This window comes from Meriones unguiculatus, chromosome 5 (assembly GCF_030254825.1).
Source record: "Meriones unguiculatus strain TT.TT164.6M chromosome 5, Bangor_MerUng_6.1, whole genome shotgun sequence".
NCBI classification, from domain to species: domain Eukaryota; kingdom Metazoa; phylum Chordata; class Mammalia; order Rodentia; family Muridae; genus Meriones; species Meriones unguiculatus.
Window position 1 is genome coordinate 25,024,760 of NC_083353.1, and position 19,580 is coordinate 25,044,339.

A 19,580-nucleotide genomic window follows, 5' to 3' on the forward strand; every position below is an offset into this window, starting at 1 on the left:
GAAGCACTTCCTCAAAGGGGGCTCTCTCTTTCCACATGCTTGTAGCTTAAGTTAAGGAAAACAAACAAACAAACAAACAACAAAAAAAACCTAACCAACTAACCAGTACAGGACAGAACACAGTTCAGGCACACAAATAAGGTTACTTAAACTTTGCATTTTTGTAATAATGCTTTACATTAAGCAAATGTTACTCAATATATGCTGAAATGTTTTATACTATATTAGTGTTCTTAGTGTAATGACAATAACTGAGTTATTTTTTTTTCTTTTTATAATACTGTAGGTTATGTAGGGGGATAAATTTGTACGGTTGTAAAAACATTTGTGTTAAATTTTCTTTCCACAGTGAAATTTACTAGAGATGCAAGCATCCCATCCACATCCATACACAAGGGATGTAGAGCTACTCAGTAATATGAATGTGCTATTATTTTATTAAGCCTTATCGGAAACAGCGTAAATAAATAAATAAGTGAATTAGAATGTTGGCTGCCACAAGGAGTGGCAATAGCACATTATCATTTTACAAATTTTGAACTGAATTCATATATTGGAAGTACAGGAACAATGAGGTCTGTTAGTTTAGACAAGCAAACTTGAGATACTCAATGTTTATGATAGGAGGTGACCTGTAGAGGCTGCTCCAAATGAAGTAGCAGGAGTTTGCACAAAGCATCTGGGGACACCATGACAAGTTGTGGATTAGAAGCTTTTTGAGCATATAGTAGAGTCCACAGAATCCTCAGGAATACTCACAGGGAATCTTCTTCCTGTAAGTACATCTACTTATCTACTTTCTTTGTCTTTTAAATTGCTTTGTGTTTGATTTTGCATTTTTTTTTTTTTTTTTAGATTTTCATGAAAACTTCCTTTATACTTTGCCAAAATCTCCATTTGACCATAATAAACTAAAGTGAATGTGCTTTCCTATTCTAGAAAATATTCCGGACACTATACGAACAAGAAACAATTATGGCCACCGAATTAGAATGTTATCTTAATTATCAAATCATGTTGGTATTAGATTTGTTTTCTAAAATGCAAGGCAAATGTTTCAAGGTTGACTAGTATAGATTCTTTGTCCCACTAGCATGACCTTTCCATTTACAAATGCTCCAAGGAAAGTGATCAAATGGAATGATGAAATCAATGCCTAATGATGAAATGCTGACATTGGCTAATTTTTTTTCCTGAGTGACATATAACACATAGAGGGATTATATTACCATTCTTAGTGTTCATCGATGGCACCCATGGAGAGACTAACATTGTTATGAGGTCCTATCTAAACACAATGACAGATACTTTTCAATTTTAATGTAACTCCACTATGAAATGCATCAACTAATTTATTTTAGATATCCTGATTCATAACATTCTTTCTTTTGTTACTGCAGTTTAAAGGAAAAAGTTAAAAAAAAAAAACTTCTTGGGACTATTATATGGAACATGAAGTTTGGGTTATCATAGTATCTTACAAGATTATGGTAGACTATGGTCACATATATTAGGTCCTGTAACTGTTATGTTTTCAATGTAAAAAAAAAAAAAATCCTCCTGAAAATTTCTGTTGAATATTGGATCCCAAGGTGGTGATGCTATTTTTCAGTTTGTAGTACCTCTAGGAAATGGAGTCTCCTTGGAGGAAATGAATTACTGTGGAGTATGTGAGGTTTTACACCTGTGGAAATTTCTATTTGCTTGTGAACCTGGCATTAGACCCAGTTCTGGAGGTATACTCCCAACACTGTCCTCATGTCTTTCCCAACATAAGGAAGTATTTCTGTTGGAGTTATAAGCTAAAATATAATTTAATTCCTTACATCACTTGTAGTCAGATATTTTTTTTGAGGAAGCAGGTGTGCAGTAGAACTGGCCTGAAAGACATTCTGTGTGTTACAAGTGACAGAGCCACAGGAATGGGAACACCTTTGTTTCTTTCTTTGTGGAATGGCAATATTTAGTCTGTGGCATTGTATGTTGGAAGCATAACATTCTCACTTAAGTGTATGGTAGGGTTTGTGCAGATGAAAAGTATTAAAAAAATGTGTGGTGGTTTGAAAGAGAATGACTCCCTTAGATTCAATTGTTTGAATACTTCTTTCCAATTCGGTGGAAGCATTGGAGGTATGGCTGTCTTTAAGGATCTGTGTAACATGAATAGGCTCTGAGGTTTCCAAAGACTGCACTATCCCAAGTGTACTCTCTCCTTCCTGCTTAGCTTTGGATTTGAACCATCAGTTATTCTTGCTGCCATACCTTTAGTCCCTCATCAGAAATTTCAACTATCTAGAACATAAGTCCAATTTAATGCTTCCTTTTTAAGTTGCCTTGATTGTGGTGGTTTCCTCACAGTAACTGAGATACCCAAAACAGAATTGTCTTGTCGAAGTTGAGAAGGTGAAATGGTTCCTCTTTCAACTACAGAAACTGTGTAAGAATTTGTTCTGATATTATCTCTACAACAGATACCATAAATCTGTGCCCTTGAGGGTAGAAGCAAACCTGAGATTCACAAGTCTAGATGGCCATGAGAAAGCAACCTTGTTGAGAATGCTCTTCATTAGTTCCACTAGTACTGACATCATATTGCTTGGAAACTTCCCCTTCTATGGATGACTGCCATTCTAGGATTCATGAGCCAAAGATAAATAATTATATATCAGTATTCATCTTAAAATATTTAATATATATTAAATATTATAGTTTACATAGTTAATCAGTGCAGTTCTACCTGCTGCCTGTATATCTGGATGTAGAACTCTCAGCTTTTATTAACCACATCTCTGACTCTGTGCCACCATGGTCTCCACCATGAAAACAATGGACTAAACATCTGAAACTGTAAGCAAGCCCCAATTAAATGCTTTCTTGTACAAGAGATCAATGGTCACAGTATCTCTTCACATCAATAGAAGACTGACTAAGACTTCAGAAGTTGGTGACAGGAACTGGGGTATTGCTGTGACAGGTCTGAATATGCTTTGGTTTTGAGGAATATAGAACATGTTGGAACACAGGACTAGATAAAGATTGGACATTTTATGAGGGCCTTAATGGCCCATCCTAGTTTGCACATGGCAGTCAGTAGGGCTGAGGGTGATGTGAACCATGAGGGTCAGTTTCAGGGTAACAATATTAATATGTGGCCTAGAGTCCCTTGTTATAATACTCTGGCAAAAGATGTGGCTGATTTTTGCCATTGTCTAAAAACTCAGCCTGAGGCTAAACTAAAGACCCAAGGGCAAGAATTTGATTAATAGAATTAGCAGAGGACATTTCAAAGCAACCTAGTATTGAGTGTGCTGCAGCATTGTTAATGGCCAGTCTTATGCAGATCTATAATGAAAAAGGTTGAGCAAGGAAAAGTACAAAGTATACAGTTCCAGGAAAAAGAGGACCCAAGGTAATGTAATAGAACTAAGTTCTTCATTAAAGGACATAAACAGATGAAATAACATTCTATACTGTTAAATGGAATAAAGGGAGTGGTGATGTTAGCTCAAACTCCAAGTTTTATGAATACATAGCCTGGGGATGATGAAATGCTGACATTGCCACAGTAGTCATCTCGCTGCATTAATATTTCTCTACAGCATGCCAAAGCAATCAGCAAACTTTTAATAACTAACTTAGAAGAGTTTGGGGCCCCTGGTGGGCTAAACTTCTAATATTTCTTGCAAATATTCCCTTGACCCGGTTCTCCAAATTCATAATCTGTTAATCTCTGTTACATTTTTTAATCTAGATATGAGTCATGTATGACAGCACTCAAGTTAAATTCCCAATTTTAGAGATGGATTTCTATAAGTCAGGCTGCCTGGGTTAGGGAATGCATGGTATAATTTACCATATGCTTTCTTAGACTAAGTACCTATAGGACATAGGATATAGGACACAGAAAAAACATAATATAATGGAGCAAGAAATGATATTAGCATGTTGTTTTTTTCTATAGTGTGTTTATATCATAGCAACTAGAGATGAAGGCAAGAGCATGGGTTTGGAGGGCCTGTTGCAGCACACACTAGTAGGCAGTGAACTGGACCAAAGGAGTCCCAAGTATCTGAAAGAAAAAGAGGTTAGGAGAGTCCATGAGGAGGGTGGGGCTGGGACAGCACATGAGGACTCAGCACTGCCGGAGGCTACAGCCTCCAGCTGTCATGGCTACAGGGGCAACAGAGTGTCTGAAACCCACCAACCTATTATTTTGATTCCTGTTGGATGTTTGCTTCCCAAGACTGGCTCTGTGCTGATGCAAATTACCATGAGCCTTCCTAGTCGAAACATGTTAAGTTTCAGCATCCTTTGATTGTTATCTATCACTGGAGGCACATGACTAAGAAAATTCTTTAGTAACCTGTGAAAGTCAGAAAGTTTATCACAGAAAGCAAACCACCAAAAATAAAATACAGCATATATACACCCTGGAAATCTGGTGTCACCTTCTTAGTGGAAATGGGGTAACATCCTGATGGCTCAGTCACACCAGAAAGTTTATAGCTGATCCCATTTTGGTTTATGTAAAAGTGGTTACATCACCCACATTGGGCTTGGCACTCCCTCATCATTCACTAATTAATAAAGTGCACTGCATGCTTGCGTAAAGCTACATGTTATGGAAGCCTTTTATTAAGAGTCCTTCCTCTCAGATGACTTCAGCTTATGTGAAGTTTACATAAAACTATTCAACACAATCACTGACTCAATGTTTTCTCAAAAATGTCAGCTCCTTATTTTTTTAATTCTGCCTTTCTGTTTCTCAGGACATGGGCAGAATACAGACAGATTACAGGCAGAATACAGACATTAGAGAAACGACCTTTCTTGGTTTTTGTTTTTCTCCTGTGAGGAGACACCATTGCAAAGCAACACTTACAAGAAAGCTTTTTATTGGAGGCTTGCTTATACTTTCAGAGGATACTTCATTATCCTCATGGGAAAAAACAATGGCAGTAGGCAAGCAAGGAGCTGTTGCAGGATATTTGATTCCATTGTGAACCCTTATATTGTAAAGTATAAACCCCTGTTTCTAATTGTGGTATGGTTCAAACTTTAATCCTAGGGCTTTCTTTCTTCTGTAAATACTAACCCATGGAGCAGCTCACACCCCTCATCCAAGAGCCTTCTGTAAACAGGATTAAATACAGTTAGCCCTAGACCAAGAGTCAGACCAAGTAACCAGCTGATGCTGTGTCTCGACTTTTTGTTTTTAGCTGTCGGCTTTGGGCTTTGCCATCTGAGATGTAAGCTGAAGGTCAGCTAGTTGCTTTCTCTTTCCTCACTGAGCCAGCAAGTTCTCAAGCCAGCATCTAGCTCATGAGTTTGTATTGGTAAAATCGAACATCTGGGATTTTCTGATCATTAAATCAACATGGAGCTGAAAAGGTACATCTAGATCTGCAAGCAGCATGCAGAAAAAGAAACTCTGATCCTGGCATGTGATTTTGAAGTTTCAAAACACGTTCACTGAAAGAGCTCCTCCAACACAGCATTTCTACTGATATTTCCAAATCTGTTCCACTAACTGAAAATTGAGTGTTCAAATATATGAGCAGATCTGGGCCATTCCAACCACATGGTCTCTAGTCTAATTGTTAATGTGCTCTTTTCCCCACTGAATCTTCCTCACTGTGACCACTATCTTCTTAAGCTCAACACTTTCATTTTCCAGTTTCTCCTTAAATGGCTCATTGCATGCATACTACAGTTCACAACACATGAGAAGAAACAGAAGCCATGGAACAAAACACTTCTCCAAGTAAGACAAACTCAGAAATAAGGCCTGAATCAATAATTACCTGGAACATTTATACAAAAGAAAAAAAAAACAATGCGAGAATACAGTCTTTAAAGAGATCCATGATGGCTGATGGTGTCACCAACCATGCAGAGATCTGAACAGCAGCTCAGGAGTGAGAGCACAGTGACCAGCAGGGAATACTGTGGCCCTCAAAACCTTTACATCTGTTCTTTGCAGGTGAGAGAAGAACCCACAGGGAAACTCAAGGGTCCACCTTCAGGCCACCCTGCTATTCCCTGGAATAGTTCCCAGGCTTCTGCCTGGCACAGCCAAAGTGATAGGCTTCCTGCCATAGCTCACTGTCTGGTACTGGTGGTTTGCAGCTCTTACTTCAGGTGCTTACTCTCACTGACCATGCAGTACATATCTTCCTTCCAGTACCTGGGTGAGGTTCCAGAACAGAACACACACTCTCACTGTCCCATAAATACCTTCTGGGTATTCTGGTTTATGGCTCAAAACTCAGGTGCCTACTCTCAGTGTCCTTAAATGGGATACCTTACAGTACCAGGGACACCCAGCTCCAAACTCAGGGACCACTCTCACCATTCTGAGCACCTGGCTCCAACCATGGGCCTTCTGACACTTGGGACCCACAGAAGAAACTAAGACACTGCTCCAAGACACACTCAGTCTTCCTATGGAGACCAGCAGAACCTCTGAGCTCACAGGTTCTCTAGAAAGGCTACATACAGCAAGCACATTGTCTAAGCACAGTGACTGGGCTCACTAACTTAAGAGAAATAAAGGCAGTAGTAGAGTAGCTGACTCCAGGTCTTCCCTGTGAGAGGAGGATCCTTGAGTACCTGAGGAGTCCACATGTTCCCCAGGATCAAACATCTGATGATTCTGACTGGAAATTCCTTGAGAGCCACCCACCAGTCTCAGGTTATTTCCACCAAACTGAGAAGGGCTCCTGCAGGAATATCCAGTTTCTTGTCCAGGATTATTTCCACATCCCTGAGCACTTCAGTAGGCAACAGGATCTAATGTCCAATGCCAGAGTCAGCCAGTTGGCTGAAGGTCAGTATAAAAACACAATCAACAAAAGCCAAAGCAATATGGCCTCCCCAGAACCCAGTGGTCCAAAGGGAAGTAACCATGAATGCCCAAATACAAATGAAACAGAAGAAAATAACCTTAAATCTATGCTTATGAAGATGATAACAAAGGGAACAAGTAAAATCCATAAAGAAATACAGGAAGATAGAGAAAAAAAGTCTGAAACCTTTAGAGATAGAAATAAATTAATCACTGAAAGATCAGCAGGAGAATTCAAAGAGATGAAGAATATTGGACAGATCATCTAATAAAAAAAACAGGAAAATACAAACAAACAGGTGTAGGAAATTAACAATACTGTGCAAAAGCTGAAGATGGAAATGGCAACATTAAAGAAAGCACAAATTTAAGAAATCCTAGAGAGGGAGAACTTAGGGAAGAAAGCAGGAATTACAGAGGTAAGCATTAACAACAAAATACAAAAGATGGAGGAAAGAACCTCAGGTGTAGAAGACACAATGAAAGAAATTGATGCTCCCAAAGTGAGGGGAACAGGGACTATTTCTAACAGGAACTCAATGACTGGCTCTTTGGTCTCCCCACCCCCGAAGGGAGGAGCAGTCCTGTTAGGCCACAGAGGAGGGGTTTGCAGCCAGTCCTGAAGATACCTGGTAAAACAGGATCAGATGAATGGGGAGGAGGTCCCCCCTATCAGTGGACTTGGAAAGGGGCATGGTGGAGATGAGGGAGGGAGGGAGGGACTGGGAGGGAATGAGGGATCGGGACACAGCTGGGATACAGAGTTAATAAAATGTAACTGATAAAAAAAATAAAAAATAAAAAAAATCTAAAAAGAAAAAGAAATTGATGCATCATCCAAACCAAAAATGTTAAATCCTAAGAAATCTGTGACAGAAAACATCAAAGAAATCAAGGACACTGTGAAAAGGAAAAACCTAAGAATATTATAAATAGAAGAAAGAAAAGATTCCCAGGTCCAAGGACCATAAAATATTTCCAACAAATTATAAAAGAAAAATTTCCCAAAGTTAAGAAAGAGATGCTTACAAGGATACAAGAGAACTACAATAAATTAGGCCAGAAGAGAAAATCATCTGGCCGCATAACAGCTAAATCACTAAATGAACAGAAGAGAAAATGAAAATTGAATGCTGAAAGGGAAAAGGGCCCAGAAAAAAATTTAAAAAAGGCAAACTTATCAGAATCACAAGTGACTTCTCTATAGAGCTCATAAATGAAAGAAGTGTCTGGGCAGATATCTTGAACACCACCCCCCAGAAAAAAAAATAAATAAAGGATACTGGTCCATACTACTATACCTAGCAAAACTTTCAACATATACGGAGAAAACATACATGGAGAAAAGAAGATATTACAGAACAGAACAAAATTTAAATAATATCTATGCAAATACCCAGTCGTACACATGATACTAAAAGGAAAACCACCACTCAAGGTTAACCATACCCTCCCCCCACCAAAAAAACAAAAAAACGGACATAAATAACTTCACTATAGCAAAACCAAAAGTAGAAAAGGACACAAACACACTATTGCAACCAACACCAAACTGAAAGGAACTTACAGTCACTGGTCATTAATACCTCAAAATATCAATGAAGTCAACTCTCCAATAAAAAGACACAGACTAAAAGAATGGATGAGTGACCAAGCTTTCTGCTGCATATAAGAAACACAACTCAAACACATCTCAACCAAAGACAGATATTACCTGAGAGTAAATGTTCCCCAAACAAATGGACAACAAGAAGCAAGCTGCAGTAGCCATTCTAATATCTAATAAAATACTTTCAACCAAAATAAATCAAAATGAATGAAGAAAGACACTTCATACTCAAAAGAGAAAAATTGTGCCAAGAAAAAATTCAATTTTGAACATCTATGCCCCAAATTCAAATGCAGCCACATTTGTAAAAGAAACATTAATAAAATTTAAACCACATATTAATCCCCATACATTAATAGTGGATGACTTCAACATCCCACTCTCATCAAAGGACAGGTCAAGGAAACAGAAACTAAACAGAGAATTAATAACACTAACAAATGTCATGAAACAAATGGATGTAACAGACATCTACAGAACTTTTCTCGCAAACACAAAAGAATATCACTTCTTCTCAGCACTGCATAAAACCTTCTCCAAAATAGATCACACAGTTGGTCACAAAGCAAGCTTCAACACATACAAAAAGACCAACATAATCAACATATACAAAAAGACTGAAATAATCCCTTGTACCTTTCAGACCACCATAGACTAAGCTGACTCTCAACAACAACAGAAATAGAAAAAAGTCGACATAAGCATAGAAACTGAACAACTCTCCACTCAATGACAGCTGGGTCAGGGAAGAAAGAAGAAAGAAATTAAAGACTTTCTACAAATCAATGAAAATGAAGGAACAGCATATCCACACTTATGGAAAACAATGAAATCAGTGATAAAAAGAAAGTTCATAGCATGAAGTACATTCATAAAGAAATTAGAGACATCTCATACAAGCAACTTGATGTCACACCAGAAAAAAATGGAAGCAGGTGAACCCAAGAAGAGCAGACAGCTGGAAATAATCAAATTCAGGACTGAAATCAATAAATTAGAACAAAGAAAACAATTCAAAGAATCCATGAAACCAAGAGCTGAATCTTTGGAAATTCAACAAGATAGAGAAATCCTTAGCAAAACTAATGAAAAGGCAGAGAAACACTATCCAAATCAACAAAATAAGAAAAGAAAAAGAGGACATAATGACAGACACTGAGGAAATTCAAAGAAACATTAGGTCTTAATTCAAAAGGATGTATACCACATAATTTAGAAATCTAAATGAGATGGGCAATTTTCTTGATAGATTCCACTTACAAAATTAGAATTAAGATCAGATAAACAAGTTTAATAGTCTTGTGTCCCCTAAAGAAATAGAAACAGTCTTCAAAACTCTCCTATTCAAAAAATGTCCAGCACCAGATAGTTTCAGTGCAAAATTCTACCAGACACTCAAGGAAGAGCTAATACTAACACTGTTCAAACCATTCTACAAAATAGAATAATTTTCCTAATGAACACTGATGCAAAAAATGCTGAATACTTACAAACCAAATACAATAAAACACATCAAAGGTATACATCATGACCAAGTGTGCTTCATACCAGGCATGCACTGTGGTTCAATATATGTAAATCTGTCTGTGTAATAGAGCATATAAACAAATGGAAGGACAAAAAACACATAATCATCACCTTAGATGCTGAAAAAACATTAGACAAAATCCAATACCCATTCATGTTTAAAATTTTGGAGAAATCAGGGCTACAAGGCACATACCTAAACATAGAAAAAGCAATATGCAACAAGGTATAGCCAACATCAAGCTAAACGGAGAGAAACTTAAATCAATTCCACTGAAATAAAACAGGCAAGACTGTTCACTCTTGCCCTATCTCTTGAAAATATTACTTGAAGTCCTAGCTAGAGCAATAAGAAATATAAAGGAAATCAAGGGGATAGAAATCCGAAAAGAAGTCAAAGTATCACTATTCAGAGATGATATGATAGTATACATAAGTAACCCCAAAAATTCAACAAGAGAATCCCTACAGCTGATAAACACCTTCAGCAAAGTGGCTGGATAAAAAATTAACTCAGAAAACTCCGAAGCCCTCCTGTATACAAAAGATAAAAGGGGAAAGAAGGAAATTAGGCAAACAGAACCTTCACAACAGAAAAAACAAAAACAAAACAAAACAAAAAACCATAATGTATTTTGGTATAATTCTAACAAAGCAAGTGAAAGACTTGTATGAAAAAAAAAAATTCAAGTCTCTCAAGAAAGAAATCGAATAAGATATCAGAAGATAGAAAGATCTCCCATGCCCATGGATCAATAGGATTAACATAGTGAAAATGGCCATTCTAGCCAAAAGAATATAGATTCAATGCAATTCCCATGAAAATACCAACAGACTTCTTTAAAGATTTTGAAAAAGAAAAAAAAAAACAATTCTCAATTTCATGTGGAAAAAATAGCTAAAACAATCCTGTACAATCAAAGATCCTCTAGAAGTATCTCCATCCCTGATCTCAAGTGGTACTACAGAACAACAGTAATAAAAATGGCATGGTACTCTCATAGAAACAGAATAGAGGATTAGTGTAATTAATGGGAAATCCAGAAATAAACCCAGACACCTACAGATATTTAATTTTTGACAAAGAAGCCAAAACCAAACAGTGTAAAAAAAGACAGTATCTTCATCAAATGGTAGTGGCCTAGTTTGATGTCTCCATATAGAAAAATGCAAAAAGACCCATATGTATCACTCTGAGAAAAACTGTAGTTCAAGTGGGTCAAAGACCTCAACATAAAACCAGACACAATGAACCTGTTAGAAGAGAAAGGAATGAAGAGCCTTGAACTCATTGGCCCAAGAGACAAGATCCTGAATAGAACACCAAAAACACAGGCTCTAATATCAACAATCAATAAATGGTATCTCATGAACTGAAAAGCTTCTGTAAAGCAAAGGACACTGTCATCAGAACAAAATGACAGCCTACAGACTGAAAACAGATCTTCACCAACTCTACATTTGACAGAAGGCTAATATGCAAAATTTATATAGACTCAAGAAATTAAACACCAAACTGGGATACAGAGCTAAACAGAGTATTCTCAACAGAGGAATACTAAATGTCAGGGAATGACTTAAAAAGGGCTCACTGTCCTTAGTCCTCTGGGAAATGCAAATGCAAATGACTCTGAGATTCTATTAGAATGGCTAATAACAATAACTCAAGTGACAACACATCCTAGCAAGGATGCAGGGAAAGTGAAACCCTCCTCCGTTGCTGGTGGAAATGTAAACATGTACAACCACTTTGGAAATCAAGATGGCGCTGTCTCAGATAATTCGGAATAACTACCTCAAGATCCAGCTATATTACTTCTGGGCATGTACCCAAAAGATGCTCTACCATACATAAAGGACATTTGCTCAACTATATTCACAGCAGCTTTATTCATAATATTCAGAATCTGGAATCAACCTATATTTTTCTCAAGCAAAGAATGGATACAGAAATTCTTATACAATTACACAACAGAATACTATGCAGCTAATAAAAACAAGGAAGTCATGAAACTTGCAGGCAAATGGATGGGACTAGAAAAGATCATCCTGAGTGAAGTAGCCAGAACTAGAAAGATATGCATGGCACATACTCACTTATAAGCAAATATTAGCCAGTTAATATAGGATAACCATACAAAAATCCAAAGACTTAAAGAAAGTAAAGAACAAGGAGGACCCTAGGGAGGATGATGAATTCCCTAAGGGCAAACAGGATAGACACCAGAAGTATGAAGGAGAGAACAGGACAAGAGTCTAGCACAGATGTTCTCTGAAAGTCTCCACCCAGCAGAAGATTGAAGCAGAAGCTGAGAATTACAGCCAAACTCTGGGCAGAGCACAGAGAGTCTTAAGGGAGAATGGGGAAATGGAAGGGGGTCAGAAGCTCTACACGAGACCAAAAAAGTTAAAAATCCTGATCCAAGGAGCCCTGCCAAGACAGATGGGCCAACCAAGTCCCATACATGGAGAAGAATTAGATCTCCTACCAGGAAGCAGCCCATAGGCACTCAGTCTCCATGAGGGTTCCCAATAAGTGGAGCAGGTGTTATCTTTGATATAAACTTTGTTGCCTGCTCTTTGATCACTCCCTTCTGGCAATGTGGCCTTGCCAGGACACAGAAGAAGAGGATCCAGGCAGTTCTGATGAGACTTGATAGACTAGGGTCAGATGGTAGTGGAGGAGGACTTCCATTTTCAGTGGATTAAGGAAGGATGTAAGGTGGAAAAGAAGGTGAAGATGGGACTGGGAAGAGATTTGGGAGGGGGCTACAATTGGGATGTAACGTGAATAAATTATTAAAAATACAAATAAATAAATAAACAAATAAACAGCTAAATAAATAAATAAGAATACGATCTATAACAGCCTGGTCGATATATTTCACTGGCTATCCTACTACAGCAAGCCCTGAATAGTCCAACAAAGCAGAAGTACATAACATATAAAATCTGTCAATGTATTCTACCATATAAACAAACTGAAAGGAAAAAAAAAATCACATTATGAGATCATTAAATGCTGAAAATGGCTTTAACAAAATCCAACACCCCGTAATGAGAAAGCATTTGTGGAGAGTAGGAATATACAAGACATACATAAATATAATAAGGGAAATTCACAGCAAGCCTACAGCCAACAACAAATTAAATGGTGAAAAACTCAAGGCAATTCCACTAAAATCAGGAAGAAGACAAGCTTCTTTCCTCTGCCCATATCTATCCAACAGAATACTTTAAATTCTTTCTAGTGAGGGCAATGAAAAAGATCATGGAAACACAAACTAGAAAAGAAATAATTAAAGTATCGTTAATTGCAGATGATACCATAGTATCCATGAGAGATCCCAAGAATTCTACCAGGGAACTCCTACACCTGATAAATACCTTTCACAAAACAGCTGGATACAAAGTTGCTTGAAACAAACAAAATCAAACAGAGAAAAAAGAAAACAAACAAACAGACAAAAAAACAGTAACTCTCCTATATACAAATGACAAACAAGCTGAGGAAGATATGAAAAACCACACAGTTCACAATAGCCACAATTCATATAAAATATCTTGGGGTAATTCTAACCAAGAAAGTGAAATTCTTGTACAGCAAGAATGTTAAAGAAGTTTTTTTTAGGGTCTTTCTAGACTGTTTAGAGAATTAAAGTGAAGAAGATACCAGAAAATAGAAAGATTTCACTCATGGATAGAATTAATATAGTAAAATGGCCATCCTACCAAAAGCAACCTACGGATTTAACACAATTCTCAAATTTCCACACAATTATAATCAAATCAAAGACCCATATATAAATCCACACACCTATGCCCATTTGATTTTTGATAAAGAAGGTAAAAAGACACAACAGAAAAAAAGAATGCTTCTTTAAGAAATGCTATGGATTCCATGCACTCTGACCAACAGTTGGCCATGAGTCTCAGTGTCTGCTTTGATAGTCTGCAGGGCAGAGCTTTTCAGAGGCCCTCTGCAGCAGGTTTCTAGGTTGTTTCCTGTTTTCTTCTTCCGATGTCCATCCTTTTTGCCTTTCGGGATGTGGATTGACCATTTTAGTCAGGATCCTCTCTCTTGATTAGTTTCTTTAGATGTATAGATTTTAGTACGTTTATCCTATGTTATAAGTCTATATGAGTGAATATATACCTTGTATGTCTTTCTGCTGCTTGGACGGCTCACTCAGGATGATCCTTTCCAAGTCCCACCAATTACCTGCAAATTTCATGATTTCCTTATTTTTCATTGCAGAGTAATACTCCATTGTGTAGATATACCACAATTTCTGCATCCATTCTTAAGTTGAGGGTCATTTCGGCTGTTTCCAGCTTAGGGCTATTACAAATAAAGCTTCTACAAACATGGTTGAGCAAATGTCCTTATTGTGTACTTGAGCCTCTTTTCAATATATGCCTAGAAGTGGTATGGCTGCATCTTGACGATATGCTATTTCTAGTTGTCTATTAAAGGGCCAGATTGATTTCCAGAGTGGTTGTGCTAGGCTGAAAAGAAATTTAGGTATATAGTTAACAGAATATGACAGTAACAATAGTGTTCCACAGATCTTTGCCAATTCATGAAGAAAAAAAAATGATCCAACTGGAAAAATTTATGATTCTCTTATCCCAAGAAAAGGTCTTTGAACATAACTATTACTATTATCTTTCTGATATTATACTGCAAATGAAACTCATTCACGAATTCTCTGAAGGCAATTCCTCAAATAAATCTTTTTTTTTAATTTTTCATCAATTACACTTTATTCATTCTGCATCCACCCATAAGCCCCTCCCTCCTCCACTCCCAATCCCAGCCTCCCTCCTCCCTCTGCATGCATGCCACTCCCCAAGTCCAATGATACGGGAGGTTCTCCTCTCCTTTCTGAACTTAGTCTATCAGTGCACATCAAAAGTGGCTGCATTGTCCTCTACTGTGGCCTGGTAAGGCTGCTCCCCCCCTCAGGGGGAGGTGATCAAAGAGCAGGCCAATCAGATTATGTCAGAGGCAGTCCCTCTTCACATTACTATGTAACCCAATTGGACTCTGAACTGCCCTGGGCTACATCTGTGCAGGGGTTCTGGGTTATCTCCATGAATAGTCCTTGGTTGGAGTATGAGTCTCTGGGAAGTTCCCTGTGTTCAAATTTTCTTGTTCTGTTGCTGTCCTTGTGGAGCCCCTGTCCTCTCCAGCTCTGACTATTTCCCAGTTCTTACATAAAATTCCATTCAATCTGCCCAACAGTTGCCCATCAGGCTCAGCATCTGCTTTGATAGTCTTTAGGGCAGAGGCTTTCAGAGGCCCTCTGTGGTAGGTTCCTAGGTTGTTTCCTGTTTTCTTCTTCTTCTGATGTCCATCCTCTTTGCCTTTCCGGATGGGGATTGGACATTTTAGTTAGGGTCCTCTCTCTTGCTTAGTTTCTTTAGAGCCATAGGTTTTAGTGGGTTTGTCCTATGTTGTATGTCTATATGAGTGAGTATATACCATGTGTGTCTTTTTGCTTCTGGGACAACTCACTCAGGATGATCCTTTCCAGATCCCACCATTTACCTGCAAATTTCATGATTTCCTTATTTTTCATTGCTCAGTAATATTCCATTGTGTAGATGTACCACAATTTCTGCATCCATTCTTCAGTTGAGGGGCATCTGGGTTGTTTCCAACTTCTGGCTATTACAAATAAAGCTGCTACAAACATGGTTGAGCAAATGTCCTTTTTGTGTATTTGAGCCTCTTTTGGATATATGCCCAGGAGTGGTATGGCTGGATCTTGGGGAAGCGCTATTCCTAGTTGTCTGAGAAAGCGCCAGATTGATAACCCCAGAAAATAAATATTTTTTATAGGCCATATAAACAGAAATGAACAGGTTTGTAATGTTTCCATTTGTTTTCCTACAGAATAAACTCATTACAATCATCCTATGAAAAAATAATATTAAAGATTTAATTGCCTGTGCATATTAAATATGTTTAAATTTAGGAAAATAAACATTTTGAAGTTGAATAAAAAAAGAAATGCTATGGATATATGAATGCAGAAGAATGCAAACACACCAATATTTACAATCCTGCTCCAAACTTATGTTCAAGTGGGTCAAAGATCTCAACATAGAACTCTGAACCTTACAGAAGAGAAAAACAGGGAACACTCTTGAACACACTGAAATAGGAGACAACTTCCTAAGCAGAATATGATTCATGCAGGCACTAATAACAACAGTTAATAAATGGGACCTCAGCATAGTGAAATATAACAAACATCATCAAAAGACAAAATATCAGCCTACAACAAAGAAAAAGATTTTCATGAAATCCCCATCCAATAGAGTGTTAACATTCAAAATTAAAAAAAGCCAAACAAACAAAAAAAGAACTTAACAAATTAGTCATCCACAAACTAAACAATCCAACAATTAAAAAATGAGGCACAGAAATACATAATTCTCAGTATGTGAATCTCAAATGGCCAGGAAACACTTAAAGAAATGTGGAATATCCTTAGCCAACAGGGAAATGCACATCAAAACTAGTTTGAAATTCTGTCTCGCAAATGTCAGAATAAAAAAGATCAACAAAATAAGTGACAGGAAATTTGCTCTTGTTGGGAGCATAAATTTTACAGCCACAATGTAAATCAATTTGCTGGTTCCTCAGAAAGTTGGGAATGGAGAACTCAACTGCTAGCTATACCACTATTGGGCATATGCCCAAAAGACACTCCATCTTATCACAAGGACACTTTCTCAACCATATTCATAACATCTTTGTTCATAATAGCCAGAATCTGGAAACAACCAGGATGTCACTCAGTGGAAGAACAGATAAATACAATGTATACTTTAAGATGGAGTATTACTCAGGTGTTAGAAAAAAATTCTGAAATTCTCAGGCAAATGTATGTAACTGAAAAAATCTTCCTGATTGTTGCAACCCAGACCCAGAAAAGCAAACATTGTATGTACTCTCTTGCAAGAAGACATTAGCTGTTTAGTGTAGGATAATCACACTACAATCCACAAAACCAGAGAAGGTAAGTAAAAAGAAGGGTTTTAGGTGGGATAGCAAGATCTCCCTGGAAATTGAAAATAAAATAAATTTGGGGGGAGTAGACAGGTGGCAGGGTACAGAGAATGGAAAGGAATAGGGTGAACCAAATAGAGGAGGGAGAGGCAGAGAGAGAGAATATGACCAGAAACAACTTGAGTTGCTGAGCATTTAGAGGATGATATGGAATCCTGGTGCAGGGGAAATTTCTGGGAACCTATCAGGGTGACTCTAACAAAGTCTCCTAGCAACAGAGGATATGGAACCTGAACAGACTATCTTCTGTAAACAGGCTATGCTCCCAGTGGTGGTACTGGGACACCAACTCAGCCAAAAGCCTTCTACCTTCAACCTGTCCTCTGCAAGATGTGCTGCAGCAGTGGTGACTCATAGCTTGTGGGTATGAAAAACCAACAAGCTGGCCTAAATCCACAAAAACTGGCCTAGCTTGAGGCCCAAACCATGAGAGAGAGAGCCCATGCCTCACACTTCTTGTATCACCAGGAACCTAAAGGTGGATACCTCAAAGACCTAGGGTTGAACCACATAAGACTAACATTAATAAAAAAGTCAATGAAATAGTATCTTATGATATCCTGCTGTATTCATAGATGCTGCCTAGCCCAATAGTTATCAGAGGTGGATGCCCCAGAAGTGAAAGGAGCAGACACAGTCATCCACCCAAACATTAGACTAACTCAGGAACCCGGGGAAAAGAGGAGAAGGGAGGATTGTTGAAGCCAGAAAGTTCAAGGACACCATAAAAACATGGACCACTGAGTCAGCTAAGGAGGGCTCATAAGGGCTCACACAGACTGAAGCAACAATCATGGAACCTGCATGGGTCTGAGCTTGGCCCTGTGTGTACATCCTGTGGTTGTTTGATTTGAGTGTTTTTGTGGAACTCCTAAGAGTTGGGGTGATAGTATCTCTGACTCTTGGCTGCTCATGGAACTCTTTTCCTCCAACTTTGGTGCTTTGTCCAGCCTTGATATGATGGTTTATGCATACTCTTATAGCATCTTGTTATGCTTTGTTCAGCTGATATCACTGGAGGTGTGCTCTTTTCTTAAGGGAAATAGAGGAGCAATGGACATGATTGAGAAGATTGGGGGTTTAAAAAAAGAGCAGGAAGGGGACCATTCAGTCAGGATATGTAAGAAAAGAATAAAGAAAAAAATTATAGACAAACTCCACAACTACCACAAAATTAACTCAAAGTGACTCCTAAATTGTTGGTTTTGACCCAACACCTACTGATATTTCCTATAGTGAGAGAGAGTGACCATGCTCTAGAGCTCTCTCTCGAATGGATAAGATCAAAAGCTCTGCCATGGATTGGTAGCCCCACATGTCCCCTTGTGGATTCATGCAAACCCAGACCCACTGAAACTCACAGACAAAATGACATTAAATATTTTAATGTCTATTTTTTGCCACAAAATCTATGTCACAAGATGTGGAATTTGCCTTAGCCACCCAACCCCATGAACACCTGGGAAACCTCTGCAGCTCAGAAACTCCTTTTGTCCTTGGAAATGAATTTCTCTGAATCACAGAAACATAAAAGGATTTTTATTTTATATTTTATTTTATTTTATTTTATTTTATTTTATTTTATCTGTGATTTGGTTGTTGAGACAAGGTTTCTGCATGCAACTTGAGCTATCCTAGAACTGACTGTGTAGACCAGAGTGGTCTTGACCTCCGAGTTCCAGCTGCCTCTGCCTCTTGAGTGTTGAAATGAAATGCATATGTCAGCAACACCTAGCTTTTCAAATATTTTAAATTCTTGTGTATATGAAGAATTGTGTATGTGTGCATTTGTGTGTGTGTGTGTGTGTGTGTGTGTATATATACCCAGTGAAGTAAGAGTAGATCATAAGGTCCCCTGGAGGTGTGGTTGCAGGTAGTTGTGAGCCACATGCTATATATCCTGGGATATTAACTCTGGTCTTATCCATAAGTGCTCTTAACCAGTTAGCCATCTCTCTAGCCATAGTATTCTAACCAAGCATTGCTGTATTGTTGAAGGGTAACCCCTGTCACCTATTTACTACCAGTTTCTAAACCCTTCACAGAACTTGTAACACAAACCTAAAAGCAGAATGAAAAATTCAGAACTTCTATAAAAAAGACCTTCAATTTTATAATGTCTTCTTCCTATAATACACCAAAAGCAATGATTGTTTATGTACTATGTAGTGATGTATGTACAAGCACCACAGGGTCCCACAGCCATGGATGCAGAGAGCCTCCTTCTTCCAAAGAATCCACAATCAGCGAAGCTCAGAGGCCAAGGGCCACTGCTCAGGTCACCACATGAACAAACCCACAGTCTGTTTCACAGTCCATCCCAGTACCAGCTGCTCTGACAGTTCAACGGGCCTGCTCCTCCTGACCTAAGAAAAGAATGACCACAATCACCATGGTGTGGCTTGTGGTCTCCTGCACAGATCCCTAGAGCAGAACCAGGGACGAATCGAGGAAGGAACCTGCAAGCTAACGTCCATTAGAGCTTCTGTTGGCTAGGCCTTTCCAGAGTCTTT